This window comes from Schistocerca serialis, chromosome 7 (assembly GCF_023864345.2).
Source record: "Schistocerca serialis cubense isolate TAMUIC-IGC-003099 chromosome 7, iqSchSeri2.2, whole genome shotgun sequence".
Classification (NCBI taxonomy): Eukaryota; Metazoa; Arthropoda; class Insecta; order Orthoptera; family Acrididae; genus Schistocerca; species Schistocerca serialis.
Window position 1 is genome coordinate 76559375 of NC_064644.1, and position 18265 is coordinate 76577639.

An 18265-nucleotide genomic window follows, 5' to 3' on the forward strand; every position below is an offset into this window, starting at 1 on the left:
GATTACACCATTAGTCCATTCATCTGGAAATCTTTCTTGATTTCAGCTTAAGTAGCCCGTATAAAGAACCGTCTCCTCTCTTTAACACCTCGGATGTCATTCCATCATTTCCTGGCAATTTATGTCCTTTTTTTTACGTTGACCATCTTTTGTAATACTGCAAGAGTAGGCTCTCCTCTTTTTGGTTTTGCTGTATGGTATATCCGTTACTCCTCATTGGCGCGCCCACCCTCCAGCATTTCTTTAAAATATTCACTCCATCTGTTCATCACTTTCCTCTTTTCTGTCATCAGGTTTCCTTCTTTATCCTTGCGGCACATTATTTTAGGTCTACACCTATAGCTCAGGGACATTAAAAAATTTTTAATGCTGTCTAGGCCGACTGTTGTGGTATAAATTTGAAGTGTAAACGCGAAGGAAGAATCAAAACTAACAAAGACCAGACAGGCCTCATGTACTGACTGACAGCGACCGTCGAGCATTGCCAAGGTTGGAATGGGACACTCGTGAGTCTCAAAGGGCTGCCAGAAATCCAACTATCACAGTGACTGTGGGTAGCGACGTAGAAACTGTGGGATACAGTGGTCGAGAAATGGCATACAATGGCCGAGCAGGTCCCTAGCCACACATTTCTTTTATCAACATCAAACGACACTTGAGGTCGTGTAAACAGCGACTCCACTGGACAACGAATGGCTGAAAACAAGTGATTTGTAGTGAGGAATAACGCCATACCCCGTGACAATCCGACGGAAGAGTTTGGGTTTGGAAGGAAGGAAGGAAAGAAGGAATAACGGAGTTAACTACCCCATCGACAACGAAATTTTTAGAGACGGAATTTAAGTGCGAGTTTTGGGAGGCTGGGGAAAGAAATTGCTTGAGCAACGAGAGGTACCTAGCGACTGTAAAAAAGCGCTGGTCATTCTCGTTTTTGAGAAAGGCCGTAAGACAGATCCAGACAATTATAGACCTATATCGTTGATGGCAATCTGTTGTACTATTACGGAACATGTTTTATGCTTAATAATTATGACGTGTTTGGAAAATGAACATCTTCTCTATAAAAATCAACATGGATTCCGCAAATAGAGATCCTGCGAAACTCAGCTCTCTTTGTTCCTCCATGAGATCCGCAGCGCAGTGGACAACGGCGCTCAGGTTGATGCCGTGTTCCTTGATTTCAGTAAGGCGTTTGACACCGTCCCGGATTGCCGTTTAATGAAAAAAATACGAGTGTACGTAGTATCGAAGCAGACTTGCTATTGGTTCAACACTTTCTAACAGATAGAACTTAACACGTCGCTCTTAATGGAACAAAATCGACAGATGTAAAGGTAATATCCAGAGTACCACAGGGTAGTGTGATTGGACCGTTGCTGTTTACAATATAAATAAGTGATCGCCGCGCGGGATTAGCCGAGCGGTCTCAGGCGCTGCAGTCATGGACTGTGCGGCTGGTCCCTGCGGTGTTCGAGTCCTCCCTCGGGCATGGGTGTGTGTGTTTGTCCTTAGGATAATTTAATCTTAGGGACTGATAGCCTTAGCAGCTAAGTCCCATAAGATTTCACACACATTTGAATATTTGAAATAAATGATGTAGTAGAAAGCGTGGATGCTCTTTAAGGTTCTTCGCAGGTGACGCAGTTGCCTGTACCAAAGTACCAACGCCAGAAAATAGTAAGAATTTTCAGAACGACCTGCGGAGCATTGATGATTGGTGCAGGCTCTGGTAGTTGACCCTGAACGTAAATAAATGTAACATTGCGCATACATCGGAAAAGAAAACCACTACTGTACAGCTACGCTATTGATGACAAACAGCTGGAGGCAGCGTCTGCCGTAAAATATCCAGGTGTAACTATCCAGAGCGACCTTAAGTGGAATGACCATATAAAACAGATAACGGGAAAAGCAGACACCGGACTCAGATTCATCGGAATAATCTTAAGGAAATGTAACTCATCCAAGACAGAAGTGACTTATAAGGCGCTTGTTCGCCCGATTCTTGTGTATTGTTCACCTTTCTGGGATCACTATCAGGTAGGGCTGATGGAGGAGATAGAGAAGATCCAACGAGGAGCGGCGCATTTCGTCACGGGATCGTTTAGCTGGCGAGACAGCATTACAGAGATGCTAAACAAACTCCACTGGCAGACGTTACGAGAGAGGCGTTGTGCATCAAGGAAAGTGTTACTATTTAAATTTCGGGACAGCACTTTTCAGGAGATAACATATTACTTTCCCTCACATGCATCTCGCACGAGGAGAAAATTCGAGAAATTAGAGCCAATACAGAGGCCTACCGACAATCATTCTTCCCAAGCACTATTCGCGAGCGGAAGAGGGTTGGGGGGATCAGATAGTGGTACCGAAAGTACCCTCCACCACACACCATTAGGTGGCTTGCGGAGTATCATGTAGCTGTAGATGCAGAAACTGGCCGAGCCCTTTAAGCTTACCTTACGCGATTTAAGGAAATCACGGAAAACCTAAATCTGGATGGCCGGACGGTGATTCAAACCGCCGTCCTTCCGAACGCTAGTCCAGTGTGCGAACCACTGCGATACCTCGGTTGGTAGTTTGGGCTTGGCGAATGACTGGAGAACGTTACCTGCCAAAACTTGTAGTGCCAACCGTGAAGTACGAAGGAGGCAGTGTTCCAGTACACGGGTATTTCCTGTAGTTAGGTTGTTGCCTCCTTATTGGGCTTGGGAAAACACTAAATGCGGAAGGATGTGAACACATTTCACAGCTTTGTGTATAACGGTAAGTAGAACAACAGCTCGGTGACGATGACTGTTTGTGTCAGCATGACCACGCACCCTGTCATAAAGCGGCATCTTTTCCTGATGTGGTCTGGCCTGCCCAGTGTCCCGACCTGAACCCAGCTGAACACCTTCGCGATGAGTTAGAACGTCGACTTCGCTCCAGACCCTAGTTTCCCACGTCACTATATTCTCTGGTTTCGCCTCTTGAGTAAGAATGGGTTGACATTCCTCCACAGACATTCACACGCCTCACTGAAAGTGTCCCCAGCTTAGTTCAAGCCATCATAAAGACGAAGGGTGAAAACACTCCATACTAATCTCCACTAATAGGTGTCCGGATACTTTTGATCAGATAGCGTAATTTGCAGGTAGGACCCCTTCAACTATAAAATATGAGGACGCTAAAGCAAACGCGGGCGAACTGGTGAAGTTGAAATAAGCGAGTAGCTTCATTTCTGTAAGTCAAGGGAGGGAACGAAGGAAAGTTTTAGTGTAGCATCCTGTCGACGTCTACCTCTTTACAGACAGAGTAAAACATACTTGCGCAACGACTGGATATGAAATAGGTTGCGGAACTGTATTTTTATCAGAGCTTGTGTTCTTGCTAATTTAGGTAAACAACAGCCAGGCCAGGGAAATGGAAGTGGAGACTAAAAGCAGAACTGTTAAGAAAACTGTGGAAAACGGATCTGAATTTTGCAGACCCTAATGCTCACGTGGATTACATTGATACGTAACGCAGTAATTAAAGCCACGTTTCACGTGAGCTCCCGAGGCCCACCGCAAGCGTCCATGGAGACGAGGCGCACGCCAGAGCGTTAAGTCTTGGTGTTGACTTAGTACGTATGTACCGCATTTTTAAAATGTGACTACTCCTGTTCAGGCTGTTTTAGTTTTATTTCTAGACCATGCCCTCTTAGACATATTATAGATTCAGGTATATCTTCTGAAGAAGGCTCAATTACTTGGGCTGAAACCTAGGTAAAGGTTGATTTCATTGAGGCTGATAGTTTCTTATGTATTAGATTATCACGATTTCTGACCGTGCTGCAATGTTGAAAATACAAAAATATGTTTTTAAGGTCGAAGAAATTAGCCACAGAAACAAAAATAATTCCTTCCTGGCGATATGGCAGTAGACTCAAGTATTCCTATGCATTTACGTGATCACATAACGATGATATAGTGGCTCTACGGATAATGCGTTATTTCATTGGTGTTGGGGAGCATTTGATATATTTGACAGTTCCACTCTGTCGCGTACGTAAAACGTACTTACAGAATAACTAACTAGATGCGCTACCGAACCCAACGCTTCTTAGCAGGTAGAAACCAAGAGAGCAAGTCAGCACCGACAGAAGGAAAAGACCATCTACTCCACCTCAGACTACTGTAACAAGACCGTTACGCCCCCCATCTACTCCACCTCAGACTACTGTAACAAGACCGTTACGCCTAAATACGTATGACTTAAAAGGTCTCAAAAATTTTTCTGTCCTAGGCGTGTTGGAATCGTAACAAATTCCTTGCGAAGTCCCCGCAGACTTTGAACTAGCCTGCACTTGGCAGAAAGACTCATACTGAATATTATCTACTCGCATTGTTGCTCAGATCACACACGGTTCGTCTTAATACTATTTATGACATTAAAATGGTTATTTCATAGGTAACTACGATGTAGGAAAGGTACTATATTCGTGAAACCCTCATACGAAGCAAGAAACGGCCAAATGACCCTAATCAGATCATCTTAAGTAAATAAATAAACAAACAGGCGAACAATTCTGTTTAGTCTGTAAGTACAGGAAGAGAAGAGTGTATAAGTAGCCACCAGTAATATTTCCGGAATACAGTGCAGAAATGCTTGCGTAAATTTAGTTGCCGGGATGGTAAATACTAAGCTAAGATTCATTTGAAGAACTGCGAAGAAAACAAAATGATAATGAGCGAGATCGCTTCCAGAAACATCAGTACTGAGCGCATTGGAAAATGCCGTGCATGACTGTGCTGTTTAAACCTGCCGTTACTTCGTCTGTAATACCAAGATTACTAACAATGTGATACCAGTGAGAACATAATTGTATTATATGAAAATCAGTGAAAGATGAACTCTAAATAAATTGCAAAATACTTTGGATTCGCAGCTCACATGTCGAAAATGAATGAATGGATAAAAAATCGAAAGCCATAAAATATTATTAACTGTTGTTAACGACTCTGCTAGAACGTCTAGACATCACATATCAGTCCCGAACAACAGGTTTATCAGTATACAATAACCGTTTACGCAGGAGTCTATGAGCGTTCGAAAAAATTTTTGCCGGATGTGGGGCTAGAAAATCTTTCAAATTCCCATTTTCGTTATAAATGAGTTGATTACTTTCGGGAGGTGTCATCCCACAAGAACTAAATTTTTAACTGGTTGTTCCCAGGGAATTAGTGGCTACCCACTCACGTCTAGAAGTGAATCATAATTCAGTCATGGACAAAAACTCTGCACTTCATATTCCAGGCAGGCATCGTCTATATATACGGTAACATCCGAGTGTCGGTGGTTTATAAATGATACTTTGTTTTCCAACAGTTACATACTAAAATCATCATACATCTACATCACCAGTTGTTTTTTCATGAAGCATTCAATTTCCGGAGTTTCACCTTTGTACGAAATAATCTAGAAACAAACGTTAACCTTTTCTAATATCTCGACGATTTTGATATCAGTAAAACTCATAAAGGAAATGGATGTCCCGTCCATTTTACGAACTGAAACGCACAATCTTTGGTGGAATAATATGTTTCCTCTTGTTTTTAATTTGATATGATTAAAAAATGTCAGTCAGTTAATGAACTGCAAGCTGTTGGAATCAGAGATGTTCTTGATTGCAAATCACATTATCTTTGTCAGATGTATGCCACGTTCAGAGAGCGTATTGTGCAGGCGTTCAGTTAGGAAATTACTGCTCGCGGAAACTGTTTGTACGTAGGAAAAATAGTTATTTTCTATTACGATTAAAGGCAGTAATTACGAGCAGCTGAAGGCTCTTTTGCGACTGTCGAACCTGGTCAACTGCCACTTCAACAAATGTGAAACTAAATATTTAATCCGACGAAAATGGAAGACTTGCAGCTAATTCACTAAGTCTAGAAGGAATGGTAGTGCCTCCTACCTAAACTACAGGTACGTGTAATGCAATCAAATTGGTGAGAATGGTTACAGGATTTCATTCCATGTAATTTATGTTAACAAGAAAAAAGACAGCGTCTATTCATATGAAGGAAGTCTTACGTTTACGTTTGAACAGGATTTAAAGGTGGTGTTTGGGGTAGGGCTATCACGATCGAAAGGAATCAAGTGAAAACTTAATATTTTCTCTCCATGTCACTTTAACTCTGGTTTGATGTAACCTAAGTGGGAAATGTGTCATTCAAACTAAGCGTACTTGCAATGTTTGCTAATTTGTGCGCATTTGGTTCGTTAGTAGCAAGGCAGTGGATATTGTCACTCGAGTGTCAATTGTGTCACATGGATATTTACACTCTGTGCGCGTCCACGGTCATGGATGTGGGTTTAATTATATTTAATAGCTCAGAAATAATCACAGAGAAATTAAACTGTTCAGGGTACGGTACTTAAAAGAACACTGTATTATGTAGCCGAGTTTCAAAAAAATCGTTTAAAGAACGCAACTGTAAAACTAGAAAATATGTTTTGCTTTGCTTCACGAAGTCAGTTTAACAGAAAATCCGTAAACGACAACGGTAGGAATTTACAGACATCTGGTAAGTTTCCACAATGTTATAAGCAAGGCTGTGAGAACGGAAGCAACACTGAAATATCCTTTTAGGTGATAGTGTACATACCTAGTACACTGATGCATATCACATGTAATGTTATTAGTTTGAACTTTGGCTCAATCCATAAACAAAATCACAGAATGTGCTCTACACATTTGCTGTGAAAGTTGCACGGCTTAACACTTTGCAATAGTCTCATCTTATGACATTAACGTTAAATGGGGTTACTTTAAACAGCGCGGCGACATGGAACGATTTGCATTTATCTTGTTTTCAATGTTAGCATCGTGTTGTGCATAACATAACTGTTCCCTTTTTGTGTGATTCTGAACAACAACACGACGAGCAGAGGTTTTAGTAAGAAACTGAAGCAAATGAATGAGGTTCGTGTAGACATGGTTCTTGTTGTTGACGACTTATTTTGTTCAATTGTATCAATTACAAGTAATGAGACGAACGGGCTTCCACCGAGTATCCAGGGAATCTCGCAGCGCCTCCCGTTGGTGTCAGCAGGCACGGAATGCGATGTCACAAATATTCACGACCGCCAAATGAGGATAATCTGTAGTGATCATAATAGCCAACTCTAACCAATTTAAAGGTTTTATGTTAAAACTGACTGCGAGAAAGAAAGCAAAACATGACTTTTCAAAATTTTGTAATTATTTTTTGTACGATACTTTTTTTCAAACTCACCTATGTAACAACTAGTGTTTTTGAATACACATAACAGTTAAGTTTCTCCGTGATTATTTCCGAATGACTAGATATAATAAACCTGCCACCGTGGCTGAAGACGCGTGGGGAGCTGGAAAATTTATTTGACGCTATTGCCACTCGATCGGCGATATAGCCAGCTTAGCAACAAATGGTGTGCCTTGTGAAATTACCTGTCACAAGCTAAAATGATCAGTGATATGAAGACAGATGTGTACCAGTATTAGAAAAATATTTTTTTTTTCACCCTGCTCAAAATATAAGCAAAAGGAACGCTTTAAAATCTTCGATAGTAAAGTCAGTGTCAAAAGGAAACTATCCCAAGATAATATGCACCCTAACTGCATCACTCATTTCTTTTTACCATCAGTATTATCGAACTTCAACAATTACCAAAACTAAATTATGACTTTTTTTACTGCTGTTATTATTATTATACGTTACATACACATTGTCAAGAAGCACTCGATAAACGTTTTCGAGTATCATGAAGGAAGTGTACGCTATTATAAATATTACGGTATCCTAGATGTACTACTCTAGCTTACGAAAGTAGTAGGAAGTTAACAAACTAATTCATTAATTGCGATCACGAAACGTTATGTCGTAAGGAGATAGAAATAATAAAATGCGATTATACAGAAATTGAAAAGAAGAGCTTTCTCATGTATTCAGCTTAAACAACGAAACTTGGAGGCAATCACTTTTAGTTTCATGATGTCCAGTTGCTCACTAAGTGACTCTGAAATACAAATACACTGGTACTCTTTTCGGAGCATACGCATCGCTGATTACACCTGAAAGTTAAATCTGTGCCCTTGAGTATGATTAGAACGAATACATCTTCAACTCGCCGACAGTACGTTAGAAATTGCTCTACTCTGTGCCGAGGTTCTGGTACTGTCTGGACAGAACTCTTGTTGTACCTTCATTATCAGCAATGTCGACATTGTGTTGAAATAGTTATCAAACATTTTTTATTTTTTAATCTGAAAAATTGCGCCACATCTAGGATGAACCCTATTCATTTTTTGCATTGTGTACTGACGTGCAGATTATATTGCGAGGGTTTAGTCATCTTATTAATGGTTTTAAGTGACTGTAGATTATAAATTTATTTATGTATAAGTGTGTGTGTGTGTGTGTGTGTGTGTGTGTGTGTGTGTGTGTGTGTGTGTGTGCGCGTGTGAAAACATTGCGGACTTCAACCTCAATTTCGTCCCTTCATTAGATTCATCATTAGCGATTTCATGTATATCGCCAATTATCCACTATGGTTCATCAGTACAACAAGTTTACTACGGGAGTATTATCATTTACTCGTCCATCTACTACTGTGACACCTTTTTCGGCCACTTTCAAATACACATTACTTATGTAAGATATTTTCCAACACCTTGATTAAATGTCGTGTTTTTCTCGCAATTTATTCTACCTCGTACTTCATAGGCGTATTGCTTCTCAAGGGATGGGATGAAACTAAGTTACTAATTTTATTCTCGTCTCCTGTCCTTTTTCTGTTGTTCATCCCGTTTGTTTCTAGATTCCTCAAACCACTAATCAAAACATTTAACTCTTAAGTTCTGTGTTTCTTTTCATATCAAATATTCTGTAGCCACCCAACCACCACCTAAAATCCTTTACCTGTACAAGCAAATTTGTGTTCACGTTTGCTAATGTAAGTATGGAACTGTCTAAATATTTTTTAAAAAATCAACCACACAAGTGACCCAACTCATGACGGGGTGTAATGATCTTCCACCACGGTGATACGATATAACTAACAATATTAAGACCGCAGTAGGAACATACTTTTAATAGAGGGGGTAGTTCTGAATGTATTTTACGTATATTGATGGAATACCTGTAAGAATAGATATCATGGATGAAAGATCTTGCGGTAAGAGAAATCCAGTTCTAACAAACCAATGTTCTGAACAGACTTAATAGTTTTGGAGCTGTGCCTGGAGCCAATGGAAAGATTGCAAGACCATCAGCGAAAAGTAGACTGTCAGTCAATTCTCTTATAGCCCATTGTGATCCATTTCATTGCCTGAGTGATTGCTGTTTTAGTTAAAAGTGATACAAAAGCACAGCAAGTTACGCGATGCTTCGTTTACAGGAGTGGCGATGCAATGACAAATTTTGTGCTGAAGTGGAGATAATATTTATAGAAACGGCTGAACCTACGAAGAAACTTTACGATTATGATACTCTAAGTCGAATGCACTGTTCTAATGGTTCTCCAGATTAAGGGGAGACGGTGGCAGTCTTGCACTGATATTTTTGTAAATCCATATCTTTGCCATTTTTTGCTCAATCTCATTGAAATTTTGCACACTTATGTATAGAGATCTAATATGATTTTTTAAAAAATTCAGAATTTTTAATAACAATCGAATGCAATGAGATAATTTCGAATTTTTTATTGCATTATTATTTTAAGCTACACTTTTTCATAATTTCGAGGCAAATTAGGCAATTTTTTAATGGTACAATAATCTACACTAATAGGTGTACAATGAAGCGCAGTAACTTTTTGGTAAATTAATGCGATTACTTTCTGTGATATTTTGGATTCGAACATTTTTTACAAGCAAACTTTTCGATATATTATCAACCCAAAAATGTGTATAATATCTCGATTAAAATTTGTACCACTTAAATATTGCTTCAAAGTAGAAGAATAGGTTTGACAAATTTCATTGCAATCCTTCCAATAGTTTCTGATATATGTGTTCCTGGAAGCAGAAAACCTTAAGCAGCAGAAAAATCATTTTAAAGTTTGGATGAAACGTAAAAAAAAAAAAAAAAAAAAAAAAAAAACCTATCATATCTTGGCCAAAATTGACCATATGGACTGAAGTCTCTGCCTTCGTGATTCTTTGCTTATCCATGATCTGCTCAGTGAAAACTCCAGCTGTAAATCCCAACTTGCTGAGGATGTGAAGTGTTGCCACATTCCCATCATAAACCCTGCTGCAGCTTCCAAAGCAGAAATCTTCACCACCTAATTGGAAACCAACACAGTCTTTTGGACATCTTTTCCAAATAAGAGCATTGAAACTTTCATGTGGGTTCTGTTTTTTCCCATGCAGACATTTTTCTAGTGGTTCTGGTGAAGCCAGGGCTCTAAAAGCTGGTTTAATGGCCATTGAAACCTCATAAGGAAGGTTATTTTTATCGGTATAAGCTTCCCCACTTTCCTTACTTTTCAAAAATTTGCACCATTCATTAGAACAGAGGTCATGTTGAGGTGTAGTGTTTGTCGACAAGTAATGAAACCAAATGGCCCATACTGCTTTCCTCATACTGTCCAAGCTTGTGAGGTTACTTCTAATTGCAGCGCCATAATAGACTTGTAGGCTGTCAATGCTCTTCTTTGTTAGTCTGTTTTTACCTCCCAGTGGCTTCCCATCCTCTAGTAGCTTGCCTTTATTTTCTGCAACAAGTCTTCAGATTTGTCCACCCATCCTCTTCTGAATATGGCCTAAGCACTTCACTTTCTGAATAGTGCAGTTTCTTCCATAGGGCTGACTTTCAACTACATTCTTGAAAGCATTAGTCTCCATCTCCTAAATACTGTACGTATCTAGCTCCATACTTCTGCAAAGAACAGTGGAAAATGAATTTCATACCTGCAGCTTCCATCCCACCACTGGAGCCAGCATAATTTCTGCTACAAACAGCTTTATGGGCTTCTTGCCATTCTGTTTCTTTATCTGCATCAATATATTTCTTGTGCAAGGAACATGCAGAACAATATCTGGACATCACCTCTAGGTCTAATACTTTTCCAAAGTCGACACCAATGATTGTTGAAACTCCATGCAGTGAAGTATACCCCCTCTTTATCCAGGAACTGTCACAGGAAACTGCTATATCTTTGCTATTAGTTGCTTCACAATTTTCTTGAATTGCCCCCAGGACTGCCATTTTTTGGCTCTCTTCACTTACATCTGCAACTGCATTGAGGAGAGCAGTATTCATTACAGAAAATTTTAAGAGAGGACCAGACATGTTCATAATACCACATAAAAGGTTTCCACTATCTCTTCCAATCCTTATACATCTTAGTCCATAAGGAAATCTCATATTAGCTTCACAGATTCTATTACTGTCCTTTGATGTCTTAAACGGGCTGTTAGCATCACAGTTTTGACACACAAAATGTGCAATGTGCAAACCAAACCTTCTCTCTTTTCATCGTTAACAAAATCCACATTTCCTCCACAAACAGAGCACTTGCAGGCTTTTCTAAGCGCTTCTGCCACCATTTCCAGGTCCACAATTCTGAAACCTGTATTTCTCTCATGATTTGTTTCTTCTGACACAATCCCTGTCCCAAGTTTTATTTTAGATGCACTTGGAGACAAGCTAATGTTTGCATCTGCAGGCCCGACCCTAACCTCAATGTCAGTTGTTCGCTTTATGTTGGAAATATGGGACGTACTATATTTTTTAAATACTTTACCAGGCCTAGGCATTGTAAAAAGGGATCAACAGATTCAACCTTGCACAAAGAACGGCACAATAAATCAAGCACCACTCGAATTCCACTGAACAGCACAAAACTTGTTTACAAGACTCCACAGCCTTCTATATCACACTGATTGAACCAGAAAATAGCTCCACAGCCTTCTTTACAACACTGCTGTTACGTGTAAAAAAATCACAGCCTTCTAAAGCTGTATTTTCTAGGTTCACAGGCCAAATTCTGCAGCAAATTTTTCCTCCATTTGGTACACTGAAAAGCGGGCTTGGCGCATTACACTGCTTAGGGTTTTAATTTTTTATGCCATAGTTAGAATTTCAAGGAAAAAATTTGAGATAATAATCTCAATTATATTTTCTATCAAATAAGCAAAATAAAAATAATTTGTAAATTTTTCATTATTTCTGCTACTGTCTCCCCTTAAAAAGCGGACTTCAATCAACAGAATACGAGATTCGACTTCAGGTGGTTAGGTTCACATTTAGAAAGTCAAAGATATGGCGCATGCTAAGCTTTGTCTGTCAGAAAAGTTGTAGAAGAGACTGGAGACTTAACACGTTCATGTTATGTGATTACAACCGAAAAATTGAACGTGAAATGAAGTTTGTGCCTCGTGGTTGCTACCGGAGACATTGACAACAAAATTCAACAGTGAACCAAAAGCTACAATACAGTGCAGCTAGCTTGTCTTCCATGTGTTGAAGTTAACAACAAGCTATTGGTTATCCGTTTTGTGGACTATCTATTCATAGTTCAGCGAATTCTGAAATCAATAAAACACGAATCCAGAAGTAAGTTATAAACGGGACATTTTTGCTTACAATGCTGCACATGTAGCTCATATTCAGGGCCGGTTCGAAAAAAGTTTGCCACATAAGCGACTCCCCTTCTTCAGACTTAAGTTTCCTATGACTATCTACTTGTTAGGCCCTTAAAATAGAATCTAAATCTAGTTACAGTGGAAGTAGTTTGCTTTTTCCCTTAAAATAAGTGCTGTGTAGAGAATCTACTGAAACATAAGTTATTTTCTTTGTTTTGTTCATTGACATCATCATCTTCCCTTCAATTATTAGACTATCGTCTGTCCCGAACTCGCAATAAAATAATTCCCATTGTTTCCAAGATTTTCCAATATCTCTTTTCCCATTCATCTTATAGTTTAGGATCTTCCGGGAAATTCTGTGACCTGACATTTATAAGGTGTTAGCTTCAGTTCTTGCTTTCGGATTTTTTCATTCACTTTGAAAATATTTAATTCTGTTTTCTAACATCTTCATTTCTAAACATATGTCTTCTTATTCAGTTCTTCGCCCTCCATAGGAACCTCATCTCTGTGTTTTAATTTATTTTCTTGTTTTTTTTACTTTATAGAATTTGTTAATGGTCTCTTTAGGCCAAACTTTGTTCTAATGATAGCACAGATGGTTTGGAACTTATATTTAATTTTCAATATCAGTGTCAAAATCAAAACTTACAGCGTAGCTTAAATAAGAGATTTGAGAGACCTATTACAAAAGTAAATTATTTAAAACAATTCTTGATCTCACTTGGTATTTTTTTCGGAATGCCATTATTTCGTTTCATAACTAAAAACTTTTCAACTTGATTTCTTGCATATTTTGTTCAACTGATATACTGATCATTGGAGGGCATCTTCATTATTTTGAATAATAAAGATACTGTCTGCAAACAAAAGCAAAAGCACATTCAGATATTTCTCACTCGCTATCTTAATTTATTTGTTACTTTAAATTTAAATATATGAGGAATGAACCCAATCAAATGTTAAAAAGTCTTACACCTTGGTTAATAATAATCGCTTCTAATTGGTTACTATCTATGTTTATTTCAATGCGTGTATTTTTGTAAGGACTTTCGATTACCTCTATTAGGTGACAATGATATCCACATTCAGGCCTAATCTTCCATAGCCTATTGCGGCTCACGTGGTAAAAACGCCTTTTCAAGATCAGTAAAGGCCCTATGGATTTCTGCATTAAATTATCTCTACATCAGCGTTTCTCCAGTGGTCAATATGAAGAGAAGAAACAATTTATACTTAAGGCAATTGCTGTGAGCTTTGAAAGCTTTTAGTGAAAGCAGAAAAAATTGACATACTATGTTGTTTTAGCTTCAGAAAAATATATTATCTGTTAAACGGAGTCGAAAGAATTAAAATACACTACTTACGGTTTTTTTAGATTGATAACGGCTGCTTTTATTTCCATAATTTGCAAAGGGGGTCACCTTCCATTGAAAAAGTGGGACCTAAACACAAAAATATTGTCTAAATATGTATGACATTTTAAGCACTGACGCTGTCTAGCTGCTTAAGCTCCACGTTATACGTGAAGAAAACTCACCATTAAATAGTGAAATTTTAGAAAATTTCCCATATACGTAGCAGGAAATTGGTAAACACAATCAAAACTTTTATGTATGCAGCTGAAAACGGAAACACAAATTTGGTGAGACATGAAAGAATAATACTACGTTAATTAATGTCATAAGAGGACATCATGTATAATACCACCTTTAACAGGTACGTGTGTACAGTAAATTGTAACGTGTGGCTCGCCAAAGCAGTATTTCAAGTTAAGGTAGGCCTTTATGTTGAAATGTAAGGGAATTTAGATGGGACTGTGTATAAAATTTTGAAATGAAAACTTTTGTGAAATGAAAAATTTTGTGAAATGAACACTTTTGTGAAATGAAAGCTGTCCGATTAAATTGGTCAACATTTGGAATTGATTGCTTGTCTCTGGCATCGACAGTATCAATAGACATGAATCGTGATTTTGCTTTACATGCAATACCGTCTCTTTTTCCTTTTTCTTTGCGATGTCTGCCGAAAATCCAACCGTCAGTCGACCTCTGTCCGCGTTCCCTTTCCTCTCCGTGACACAGTGGGTAGCACATTGCACTCTCATTCGGGAGGACGACGGTTCAAATCCCCGCCCAGTCATCCAGATTTAGATATTCTGTGATTTTCCCTAAATTGCTCCTAGCAAATGTACGGATTGTTCCTTTGAAATGCTCATGGCCGATTTCCATCCCCGTCCTTTCGTAACTCGAGCTTCTTCTCCGTCTCTGATGACCACTCTCTCGACGGGACCTTAAAACTCTTATTCTACCTTCATTCCTGCCCTATGCGTAAATCCGGGCCTTGAAAAATATGTATTACCGTATAATTTGATTTACGGAATTAGGTAAACACGTGTTGCACCGACCATGGCATTGACAATGACGAAAAAACGTCAGCGTTTCCGCTGGGTGAGCAGAAGCTGTGCGAAGCTAATGCATAAATCACGCTCCGTCCGGCTGCAGACTTTCAGCCAGCTCGCTGCTTGCTACCTGTCCGTGTAGCCGCAGGGGGCATCCGCCAGCACCAGGCGGCGCTTCTTGCACGGAGCCCACCCTCGCAAATACTAATGTGCGCGGCCGCAAACCGAGCGAAAACAGATCTCCGCCTGCAGTCGTGCAGCTATCGCCAGCGGCTAGAACACTTGTTGCGGCTGGCGAGGAGGAGGAGTACAATTTTCGCGGCGCTGCCCGCTCGGCCGGATAATTGTTGGCCGTGAGCATTGTTACGCTCGACAACACACTAATCTCGCTGTCGGGAAGACCCTCCCCGCCTGTTCTTGGCTCTGCTCTTCCCCTAAGTAGCAAGTTCCTAGAGGCTGCCAGCGCAGCAGGTATTAACATTTGCTGACGTTTTGCACTCCTCAAGCTCCGGTCTTCAGCGTTTACATATTCACGGCGTCGTTTACTTGTTGTTATTGTAGTCTTCAATCCGAAAACTGGTTTGATACAGCTCTCCACGTTAATCTATCACGTGCAGGCCTGGCCGTCTCCATATAACTACAAAAAATTGAATTCTACTATACTCTACTTTTCATTCGATTATTGGTCTCCCTCTACGATTTCCATGCTTCACACTTCCTCCCACTCCAAATTAGGCATTAGGTACTTGTTCTATGTGTCCTATCAACCAGTCTCTCCTTTTAGACAAGTTGTGCTACATGGACCTTTTTTCCACAATTCGATGTAACGTCAGGGATCCGTCGCTCGGTCGATCTTCACAAAATTCGTTGCTCATGAAGGCCCGAGGTATATGAAATTCTGCATACCGATTGTAAACGGACTTTTGTGAAGATGATGGATTACAAGTAATGTAACGAAGCGAATCGCAGCATTCTTAGTGAGTTAGGTCTAAACGAGATATCTAAAAAAAATTATCGAAGGAAAACATTCAGCTGAAATTTCCTATTTTCATAAAACTGTTCGCTTTTACACTCACTTTGAACTACAGTTCTTGAGCAGCTCTTTTTTTTACCAGCTCTCAGAAAGCAAATGAAAATAAAGACCAAGCCGGTTCTGTGAACTTTCCGGGCGTGACGTTTCCGAACAATCTTAGGTGGCACTGTACCGTTGCACTTCCAAGTAACCAGTTTTATAACATGACATTGCCACCAGAGCCTTCCTCATTGTGCGCCCCCCTTTGATGCGGCAGCGGGGAGATTTACCGTCATTGCTTCTCATTTCGCTCGCAGCTATTTGAGCTGCGTTCTTAGGTTCCTGCCTAACCACCGCTCTAAAATCGCGACGTATTCGGGAGCTAACAGCTGAATATTTGTGACAAGCAGAAATATAAATATTATTGCTGTTTGTTTCACTCGCAAAAATTTGATCTTCGGTTTTTATTTAGACTAAAATTAAACAAATAGGAAAATAAACATTTATGCCATCTTATGTATTATGTACATAGCCCCCGCTCTAAAATCGCGACGTATTTGGGAGCTAACTGCTAAATATGAGGGCTGTCCAGAAAGTAAGTTAAGATTGATCGGGAAATGAAAATCACAGTGAAAATCAGGAATGTTTCATTTGTAACAGTTAGCTACACCATTCAGCTACTTCTCTACGTAGTCGCCGTTCTGACTCAGATATTCGTCGTGGCGTTGTACCAACGTTTCAATAACTTCATCATAGAAGGCAGCCGCCAGTTCTTTCCGCCAATTCTCTGCGCTTGCCTAAAGCTCGTTGTCTGTGCCAAAATGTTACCTTCATAGCCAGCGGTCCGTTTGAGCAGAGATGAAGCTCAGTGGGAGACAATTACGCGCTGTGTTGTGGGTAACCAAACATTTCCAATTGAGACGATGCAGGAACATCTTCATTGCTCCTGCAGAATGAGGCTGAGAATTGTCTTGAAGAAGAAACCGCACGACAGTTGTGTAATGTAGGTGGCATAGCTTCAGGGGAAAATTCTCACCAGGCCCTCGTACTTGGCGGAAGACACTATTTTCTATAACATCTTTACGCGCTCACTAAGAGCTCAGGAATGAAAGGAGCGACATAATTCTACCTAGAGTCATACTAGAGACACTGCCCAACACATCTTTGCAAAGCTTTATCGGATTTTCATAGTCATTTCCATTTCGCGACCGATCGTAACTTACTTTCTGGACAGCCCTCGTATTTGTGACAAGCAATAACATAAATTTCATTGCTGTTTGTTTCACTCGCAGAAATTTGATCTTCGGTTTTAATTTAGACTGGGATGTACTTATTAAGCAACAGCCGTAAAATCCGCAGCCAACAACAGACATCTTTGCACAGTCGTATTTCGGACCAGAGCCTCCTCCGCTTTTGAGGCTTCCTGTGACGGTCGGAAAAGCTACGGCTAAAATATCTGTGGCCGGAAACACCACGTTGACGTCACGGGTCGCGAAGTCCACGGTCGGGAAGTCCACGACATCTGTCATGTGAGTCGCGTCTTGGTCGGCTTGTACAGATAGTAAGAATAAACTGTGTTCAAAGCCATTTCCAAATGCTGGACCCATGTAAAGAATACACCAGAAATACTGTATTCTCTGCTTCGAATTAGCTGTCCAGGTTACCAGTTGTTGGGATTCACAATACACAAGCGTTTTTACATGTAAATGGCACGTAAGTATCAACACAGAAACATACGCGGAACACGTTTTTGGATGCATAGAACAAAATGTTTTTGTAAACACTCCATTCAGTAAAGCTGGTGAAGTGCAGTCGCTGGAAGAAATGAAGATATATGGGCATTTTCCGAAGTATGAAGACGTAACACTGTACTATGTGAAAACATCCATAGTCGCAGTGATTTCCATGTTATATTTCCAGAATTTTCTTAAGTGAAAGAAAAATATTTACGTTAGAGTAAAGGAAAAGTCAGGTGTTATGAAGTAGTGCACTTCATGCAACGAAGGTTGTCCATATAAATAGAAAGCATCATCTGTACTCTAGTGACAGTGTGTAATATTTCTGTCTCTGGTTTTTTCGCTTTTCTGTTTTTGACCTGTAGGTTACTTCTAAATCCCTGGTTTGTTTGCGTATCCACTGATGTAATGACTAGATCCGTGAATTTTTACACAAAATTGCACTCAAAAATCTCGAAAGAAAATTAATTTCTTGTTTCTTTGCACCTGTACATTTCGGGCCTGCAATAAATATA